General features: G+C 25.6%; 1 long non-coding RNA gene across 1 annotated transcript; it reads right to left on the reverse strand.

Moving 5' to 3' along the window:
• Positions 1 to 957: 957 nt before the first annotated feature.
• On the reverse strand, positions 958 to 10,391 carry LOC126551342 (uncharacterized). Its single transcript, XR_007605232.1, has 3 exons — positions 10,172 to 10,391; positions 1,225 to 1,570; positions 958 to 1,070 (listed from the first exon to the last, which is right to left on the reverse strand). It is a non-coding gene; the product is annotated as an uncharacterized LOC126551342 (long non-coding RNA).
• Positions 10,392 to 10,786: the final 395 nt, after the last annotated feature.

The following is a 10,786-nucleotide window of genomic DNA, read 5'->3' on the forward strand; positions in this document are numbered from 1 at the left end:
CGACGCGTATCAAAACGCGACACTATTTTGTAATCACATGTACATTGTACGCGTACTATACGTGAAACTGTAATTGCCTGTATTAGTGACTGGATGGAAATATTGTAATTTGAGATTTTACTTCAGTATAGATAACACTTATTACTTAAAAAATTAACTGTGAATATTCAAAGAGAAAAGCGACATAAACTTTTTACGGAATATTATATTATTATATAAAAAAAAAAAAAAACAAATGGATAAAAAAAAATTGTTTTATGATCTCAATGGCCATAATTGATGGGTTTTCTTTTTGAGATTGATAAAATAATAAAAACAACAATTTTGAAGATTTTTTTTAAAGAGACATCGATAGAAGATAAAGATAGATCCTTTTTGATTTTATTATAAATTGTTCATAAATTAAACATAGACCAAAAATTGTTGACCAAATTCCAAATTATTCTGCTTCTATATTATATCATAACTCTATAAATCATATTATTTTACACATCTTTAGAAGTATTCACATTTTTTACCAATAAATTTACAAATACCACAATATTCCATAATATCTCGACAACTTCCTCCAACCAAACTTATCCATCAAATTCTTAATAATTTTTCTTATAATTTGCATAATATAATGTCTATACAAATTAAAAATTATTTGTTTATTTTTATTTTAAATTTTGGTTTAACTTTAATTTTTATAACATTTTCATTGGAAATGTTAGTTTTTTTAATTTAAAATAACACTTGTTTTGTTAGTATAACCCATTACGTTTTATACTAAATCATAAAATAATATATGAACAAATTTCATGTGCAGTAATAATAAATAATTTATTATATTTTAACCTATTATTTAACACAACCTAAACGTCACTACTTGTGTTGAATTAAAGTGTATTAATTAAAAATAACTTTCAAAACTAAAATATAGATAGTTCAAATTTAAAATAAACTTACCTCAATGTTATACACAATCATTCTGCTGAAGTTATTGGTACTCTGATTCTGATACAATTTGAACGTTCTAATTTTGGTTTCAGTTTGTATAATAGTTCGTCAAAACGTCTGATAGACATCTGAAAATAATTTCAAAAAATTGTCATTGTGCTCTCAGAAAACATCGTGTTAAATGCCCTTTTTAAAGAGCTTTGAACTACCAAAAGGCGAACCCAAAGTCTTTTATACGATTTTTAAGCCATTAAAAAAAAATATATATATAATAATAGGTACCTTGTAAAAAGTATAAGCCGTTTTTCTCTTTGAATATTCATAGTTAAATTATTGTAAGTTATAGGTGTTATCCATACTGAAGTAAAACCTCAAATTACAATATTTCTATCACCTAGTTACTTTAATATGCGTTTCATGTATGGACGTATGGTACGCGTACATGTGTGAATACAAAAGAGTGTCGCATTTTCAATAGCACGCATACATGTGCACGCTTTGTGAAACGGGCCTGAAGCCCTTCAGACCAATACCAGTACTGTCATACTCATACACGCACACACACATAAATTGTGTCTTCTCCACCAAACTTATTTTTATCTTGAACAACAGATCTTTAGGATTTCATCTGAAATTGAACAAAAAAAAAAAAATAAATAAATCATTAAATAAGGATTGTAGGGTACTCACAATTTGCAAATATGCCCATAGGTCTGTATAATATATTATACTAGGTTATACTTTATAAGTAAGTGCTCAGTAACCATTGACCTAAAAATCTGTAAGAAAATATTTTAAAGGACTTATAAAATATTGTTACTTTTTTTCAAACACGTATTTATATTTAACAAAATAACGTCTTACAAAAATAAAATTAAAATGAATAATATGCAATTTATACCTTCAATAATTTTTAAAAACCATAAAATCTTTTATAAAAAATCGCTGATACGTTAGATTATAAACAGATATTGACAGAATACAGTATTAATGTATTGGTACCATTGAATTTATAATTAAATCAAATTTTTTTAAAGAAGAATACCTTATTAGAACTTTAAACACTATGAACACATATCAAAGCCGAAAATTGATTTGATGAAACTCCTGTCTCACTAGAAATTCAAGTCTGGTAGATTTAACAACTTAATTTTTCTAGTAAAATTTCTTTACCAGAAATTGTAAAGTGGAAAATCTTCTTTGTTATTTAATTTATTTAAACACATTCTAAACAAAATTCTTTCTAATTCATTCAATTATTTACATTAAATTGTTGTTTATTATATATTTATAACTACAAGCAATTTGGTGTTTACCTATAATTTAAAATAAATATTAAATAATACATATTAAACTAATGTTTTTTCTCTGACGATAAATTTTTTATTATTATCTGATATGATATAGGTAGTGTGTTAGTCTATTTTATAGAAAATAAATAAAACTCGTACACGGAAAATATTATCATTTTAAATTAGAAGCATTTCAATAAGAATCATACGATTTTTATTGATAATCGGTACCAATAACAGCCTATTTTTATAACGTTTTACAATGTAGGTATAACTTATGAGTACGTGAGTAAACTGATCATTATTATTTACGTTTTTTGAGAAAATAAGAAAAAACTGTTTAAGACGTGTTCTAAAACAGCAAGTACTATATTATAGGAGTGAAGGTGTTTGAGACTAAAATATATATAAAGCACATCTGTACAATATGCTGTACTTCGGACTCCCTAACATAATGTGGTGTCCTTTGTCATCGTGTCCTAGGCCGATGTCTGCAGTACACCATCAACCTTGTTGTCTTTCGCAGTTTCGCATGTGCGACTTGCGGATTTCTAAACCTTAAATCCTATTGTTACAAGTACTATTCGGTTCATCCATTGTATTGCCCGTTAGATCTCGGATATGCAAACATCCAAATGTTCTGCGGCGACCGATCGTATAGCTAAAATCGTACTTTATAGTCTATAACAACATATTATTTACAATTTATAGATGTAAAATTCTTTGGATATTATTCTAACCATTATAAAATAACTCATAATAACCTTCACGTATTAAAAAAAAAACCATATTCGAATTGCAACTTGTTATGTAAGTTTAACGGTTACCTAATCGTGTATAATGTTATACATTAAGTGAGTCTCTTTGCGCTGAGAGTCGCCCTGTCGCAGTTGATGAAATACGCGTTGTGAGAATCCTATAAAGTCAGCAAGAAGAATGGCAGCGAGAATCGAATGCGCGTGCGGTTGATGGTGATGATACGGTGTAGAGGGGAAGAGGGGTAGGTAACGAATTATCATGTCGGGGGTAAAAGTAGGTATGCATATAATATGGTAGTGTAAAAATGGGCATAATACCACGCGTCAGTTAGGAGTAGCTGGTGGTCGGGTCTGACGTGGGTGGGGTTGGTATGTATATAAATTAAACATAAAATGGATTTTCGTCGCTTGTTTGCAGCCGTGTGCGTGTGTGTGTGAGCTCTCTGGCAAATCTATTCGATATCGTACTCGGTCGAGTTAGAGCATAAAACAACGCTTTTGCAGACGTAAATATTAAATCGTAATTACAATAATATGATATTTTACAATGAAATAATGTATATGAATTGCGGAAATCACCGCACTCCCGAGTCCCTTTCACGAAAATAACACTCGTATACTGTACAGAATGATTCACCGGACATTATTCCCCCTCAATTTGATTTTGAGCGGAGCGATGAATGTATTGATTGTATAATGGTATATGTGTTTTTTTTCTCTGTCATCACCTTTTAGGGCAGTTACAGTGAGGGCGATTTTTGTTAATAATTTGGATTTAGTTGATAATTTAGTTGGTGTCAAAAACAAAAATTTCCCAATTCTTTTTTTAATAATCGGGAAAAATAAGAAGATAAAATAAATTCATTTAATAATAAAAAATTTATTTAAGTTCACATTTTTGAAACATTTATATAAAAATAGGAACTACTCATCCATATTTTCGAATGTGTATTTTTTAAGTTATTTAACTTTGTATACTAAGGATATAGCCTCGTGATAATGGTTTTGGAATATGTTATGAGAGCTATAATATAATGATTTGAAAATGTAAGTAATTAACATATTATTAATCTATTACACTAGGTATAAAAGTTTATAATTTGTAAAAATGACAGAGTATAATATCCAAGATCCAATATTACACTATGATAACTATATATTTCAGCGAAATAATTTTTAAGGATAATAATTGGCAATTATTATTATTTGTACAATGTATACACGCATATCAATAACTCATTAAATTTTTGATTTAGATTCATAACAATTTTTAAAATATTATTTGCTTAATAATTTGCATTAAACAAGGTTCTCATTTGAAAAAAGAAGTTTTATCGCCACATGAAACTCCTTAGATAGTATAAAAATCTAAATAATTGGAAATATGGTAATTTTTATAGGACAGATACTTAAAAATGTCAAAAATAAAAATATGTACAAATTCATTACTAAAGAAAAATAGAGGTGAGCGCTGAGCATGCTTGGCGAATTACTACCCTATTATACGACAATATTCCACGCTATGGCCTGCCAGTCAAAAAATAAATATTAATATATTATTTTTATTATTATACCGACTTTTTGTCGTTGTCAAAGGTCGTTAGCCGAAAATTGGACCATTGTCAAAATCGGTGGCATATATGCGTAGGTATTAAATATAGTATAATATTATGACTTATAGTACGTTTCTATGTACATACTATTCACACGTTCGTTGGTGTTCGATATAGATAATGTATTTATGTATTGTATTATTAAATATAATATATAGTTTAATATTATTTTAATATAATATATTATGATGTGTACAAGGGTGACTCGGGAACATGTGCGCTGTTTATGCGCTTCGGTATAAATCATACAGCAACATGCGGTCCGTGAAACAAACAATAGAATACTCGCCCGAGTTAATCATACATAATATAACAATAATAATATTATGCATATGGACAGCAGAACTTTTCATCTTTGTGGATAATTACTATGTACAGAGTGATTCACCAATCATGTATATCCCCTTATTTTCATTAAGAATGCAGTTATTCAAAATCGTGTTTTTCGAATTTTTAAATGTACTTAAAAACCATGTGTCTGAATACTTGAGATTTTTTGCACTACTTAAGAAATATATTGTGGCGATAAACAAACTTCCGTTTACAAAATAAAATCTCCCTTTTTTACTTTAAATTATTCAGTAGATGATTTTTTTAACTTTTGATGTACGGGTATCTAAATCAAAATTTGAACAAGTGGTTTTTGAGTTATTAAAATATATATACCTACTCTAAGGATAATAGCCTTTAAAAATGGTATTTTACAAAAATATAAAATATATGTAAATTTATATATACACTTAATATTGCATTAACTATATTCAGACAATTTTTATAAATTATTAAATGTTGATGGATGATAAAAATAATATTATATTTTTCTAATCATTATAGCTCCAATATTTTTCAAACTTAATATTATCCGTTAGCATAATAGATCATGTTTAATAACTCAGAAATATACGTTTGAATTTTAATTTAATGCGGATGATATATTGAATTTCTCAAACAAATTATTTACTGAAAAGCTTTATATATATTGGGAACGATAAGTCTCATTTGAAAAAACAGAAGTTTATATTATAAACACTCCTAAAGAGTACATAAAATCTCAAGTATTTATGTAATTGATCGTTAAATGTACTTAAAATTTAAAAAAATTTGAATAATGGCATTATAAAAAAAAAAATGTCGTTCTTGGTGAATCACCTTGTAGATTAAATTTAGGCGTGGTGTGTATATTTTTATACTTTTTATGACTTATAATAATCATTCGGCATACACCTACCACTGCAGTGGTTAACGGAATATGCTCTATTTGTCGGAATCGAGTTATGTAATTATTATTGGGGCACAAACTATTATTAAAATAATAATAAAATAAGGGAAATTTGCTAAAAAAAATTTAATGATTTAAAAATAGCTACTATTCATCAAAAAAACAATAAATTATTTCTAGTTTTGTGAGTTTTTTTTCTATATACCTAATGTAAAAATTTGTAAAAAAATAAATCAAAATTTTACAACATTATCGTAAATTAAAAATTTTTACAGGTTATAGGTACAACTTATATCATAATAAAATATATATTTTATAGATAAATTTAAGCTAGCGCTTTATTAATAAGTTTTGTTTTTAATTGAATGAATGTATAATATAATATTTATTTAGCTTGAAAAATAAAAGCTATGCTTTAAAAATGAAAAGTTGTAAGATATAAAATTAAAGTTTTATTTTCAAGTGCTTTGATGTATGAAACGAACTTTGTACTCGGGAAGCAATATTTTAGAACATACAAAACAAAATGTAATTTGTATTTAAATCTGCACTACTGTAGTTACAAATTATACAATACAGTATAATTGATATGTATGAGTGTATGACTAGAAAATGGTGTGCGAACTACCACGAGTGGTCAATATAAATCACACAACCATACGCGGTCCACCATATAAACAATAGAATATCTACCCTAGTTAATAATAATATAATGTGTATATAGACAGTAGGACTTTTCACCCCCGTCGGATTATAGCGAACGGTGAGAATATTTTTATCGACTAGGAGTGGTTATTTGATAACGTGTACGGCGTTCATCTGTGGTGGAAACCTTAACAGAATCTATATTCTATAGCATATGACGTTAGAAACGAAAAAAAAAATCAAATCACTAATACCTATCATAATTATATTTCTTCTAATGTACCGATAAATTGACATTTTATTAGCAATACTTATTTATATTATTATCCTCGTAAAAAATGATACCTCTTATATGATTCAAATTTTATTTAATTTGTTATTTGATATTCGGTGTTATGATATTCAAAACTTAAAAAAAAATATTTAATTCAAACTTTGGTTTTTAAATAATTTAGAATAAAAAATCTAAAATTTGAAATATTGATTGTTTTTCGTTTTACAGAGAATGCTATTTTAAGATAGCTAAAATTAGGTTGAAATAAGAAAATAAAATGTATTGCTTATATTTTTATGAATTAGGTTATATTAACAAAAAAAAAAAAAAATGAGAACAATTGAAGATTAACATAACAATATCGATTAAAGTTTATAATCAGCTATTTAAATACAATTTTTCGTGTTCAATAGGTTATTTTTAGGGATTTAGTTTTTGAGAAGTTTCCAAAAAATATCAGTTATTTTGTTATATTAAAATGAAATCATATTCTTTTTTTGAAACAGAATTCACAGAAAAGTTTTCAGAATATTAACATATTTTTAATATAATAACATATTAAATACTGATATGATCTATAAGTACGATTTTGAAAGGTGTTTAGGTTTTCTCATATTATACTTTTAGATAAAAATACCGTTATAAAAATAATCGTATGAGGATAATTCGTTATGTTTGAAATTTTGTCAAAATTTTAACTTCAATCAAATCCTCATAAAACATGTATATGTGGATCTACGCTAAACTTTTTTTAAATTTTAGCAAAAAACTTTTAAGAAATCTTATATTACACTTTAAAACTTTTTGTCTTAGAAACAAAAAATGTTTTAACGTTACATATTTTAAAATCTTGGAATAATTTATACGGAAGTTTTAGAAATATTTTATCAGTTTAAATAGAAGAAAACTAAAAAAATAACATTATAGATATTATCTATAAATAGATAAAAGTGTCAAAATATTTTGAAAAGCACATCACATAATATAGTTGGTGCAAATTTCAGGTGTTAACGATTCTAAATTTTTTAATGAAAAAAAATAAATCGATTTTCTCAAAAACTGTTTTTGGGTAGTTTTCGTATTTTTCGGGAGGGGGAGGGTGTCAACTATTTTAAAAAGTCTTTAATTTTATATTTTTAAATTACTAAAAGTAATAAATTAAATTTGTTTCTATATAGAAACTAACTTTAAATATGTAGATTGAACCATTTTTATTGTCTCAATCGTCAATATTGTCATCTATAGCTTATAAATGAACAAAAATAAAAATAAATATAAACGAAGATGATTGTAAATTCTCAATTCGTTCGTCGTTCCGCCCAAAAACTACAATGAACACATAAAAGTAACCATAGATTCTGGAGAAAACATAAATTGCATTAGACCAGACCAAATAAATCCAAATCTTATCAGCCCACAACATAAATATCAACTAAAGGTTTTAGATTAAATTTAAAATTCTTAAGTACTGCTATCATAAAACAAAACATCGAACATATTACCACGAAAAGCTTACGTAATGTGATAATTTTAGAATAAAACTTTTAAGTATTTATATAGTTTAATTAGATTGCACAAAAATACATTTCACTTCTAATATAAGAATATTATAGCGAGAAAAATGCATGAAATATAATTTAAAAATGTTTACAGTTGAAAATAACTTTGCAAAATATAAAAAACATATTATATTAATACAATTAGTTGATATAAATTGATTCAATATAGACAATATACATATTAAGAGGTAATTTATATCCGGACGCTACAGGGGAAAATGTATCTTAAAATATAAAACAAACATCATACATTTTAAAATAGAAAATACTTATAAATAAAACTTAAAAAAAAATAAAATATATTTTGAAAATTGTAGACTTATATGTTTTAAAAAAATATCAATTAATTATATTAAAGAAATTATAGAACGTGCGAATAAAATATGTCAATTTTTGGAACGATAATGCTTCTCAAACTATGATTAATTTATCAGTAAAAACAATAATTACCAACCAAGAGTATAAAAATATATTATTGTATGAAGTCATCAATGCTCCAATCAGTCTAGTCATTACTAAGTAATATAAATATCATATTATATATATATATATATTTAGAAATAACATTTAACAATATTTCTAGGTATTTTGGTTATTTGAAAATCGCTTCATAAAAAGATTAATTTTGATTTCCAGCGAATATTTTTATTTAGGTACTTGTTTTATTTTACAGAACAATTGTGTCACTATGACAGTTTATTATAATAAATAATTTTAATACAGCGCGCGGATTAAATATAAAATAATATAAAAATATATAATGTAAAAAAGTAATTTGATTTATTAAATCTGAAATTTTGGTGTATTTTATTTGTGTACTAGATATTGTATTATTTTTTTTTATCCCATGACTTTTAATAATCTAAAGTTCACTTTCAATTTAACAATATTATAACAATGAGTACTTTTAGTTTAAAAAAAACTTTTTTTATTCGAATCTAATTCAATGAATTATAATATTATGATAGACTAATTTGGTGTAAAAAATAATGCAATTAAATCACAACAAAATAAAAGAAAGTTTAAAAAGTATTAAAGTATTTCACATTATCTTTTTATTAAAAAGAACATTATAAACTTTTAGAACATTCGCTATATTATAAAATATACATTTATTATATATATATATAATATATATATTTTATATATGACGAATAATATATTTTTAAGCCCATTAAAACGGGCTTAAGCTCGAAGTCTTATATATATTTTTTTGCTTTTATAAACGACGAGTATTTAACTGAATATTTAAATTAAAATTTTTTGTTGTTTATTATTCATAAGCTTAACTATTGTTCTTGGTATAATAATATATACCTACTTATTTGTAAACTACAGTAACATCAGCTGTACAGGACTACTGTTAATATAACGTTATCTTTTTGTTACTTAGGTATATTATTTTCTTCAAAGAGAATACAACATGTTAAAAACTAAGTAGGACCTTTTCACGTTATAGGCATATTATGAATTATGACACGATATGAATTGAAAGCGAATGTATTTTACATTTGTTTACTTAGATTAGATGTAAAAGTCTACTAATTCATTCACCATATATTTTCATTTGTGTTTATATAAAAAATTATAAGTAGATATAACCTTTAAGATAAACATGAACCTAGTTATACAACAATTAGAATTTATCATTTTAATCGTCGTTTACATTATGTTTGAGATAATAATTAGATGAATTAAAAATAAATAAATATTTTATACTGCGAACCTTACAACATGGGTGATACACGATTCCTAAAGCTTTAAACAGTACTTAAACAAGTAATAAATTATTAATCTTAAAAATGTTTTGGTCTTACAATATTTGTGATTACATTAAAAGATCAAGCTTGAGATTTTAATATCACTCACTGACATATATCCTGGTCCGGTTCGGTTCACCAATAACACGAAGAATTTTAAAATCTTGCACTGAGCCAGTTTCCACAAATTTATTCATTAGTCGACGGACTGTTGACTCATAACGCGTCACATTTCGATTCATGGACCTTCGAAGATTCAAGATTGTGCATTGTTTCGGCATAACTTTCATTGTGACTAATTAACGATCAAAACGCACGTTCTTCAATAGTAAGTCGTACAATGGTTATAAAAACAAAATAAATCAAAAAATTTTTCAGTACCTAATTACGGAGAAATAATTGATGATATTTTCAAGTAAAAGCAAGTTGGCCAACCCACGAAACGAAAATTACCGGGAAATTTAAATCCAGAGTTGGTTTTTAATAAAACACCTTGCACAACTGTTGTGATTTAGAACACTGTCAGTCCTATATAGGTTTTTTGATTTTTCGTACCATACATTCAATTTCAACAATTGTGTTATATTTTAGCATTAACGAGTTTCAAAGAAAAAAGATATTCGTATAATACTGATAAAGACTACAATATATTTTGATACTAAATAAAACTATAACATTGAGCTAGGTGCTCAAAAGTCAAAACAGAAATTTCTTTTTGAAACAT

This window comes from Aphis gossypii, chromosome 3 (assembly GCF_020184175.1).
Source record: "Aphis gossypii isolate Hap1 chromosome 3, ASM2018417v2, whole genome shotgun sequence".
Lineage (NCBI taxonomy): Eukaryota > Metazoa > Arthropoda > Insecta > Hemiptera > Aphididae > Aphis > Aphis gossypii.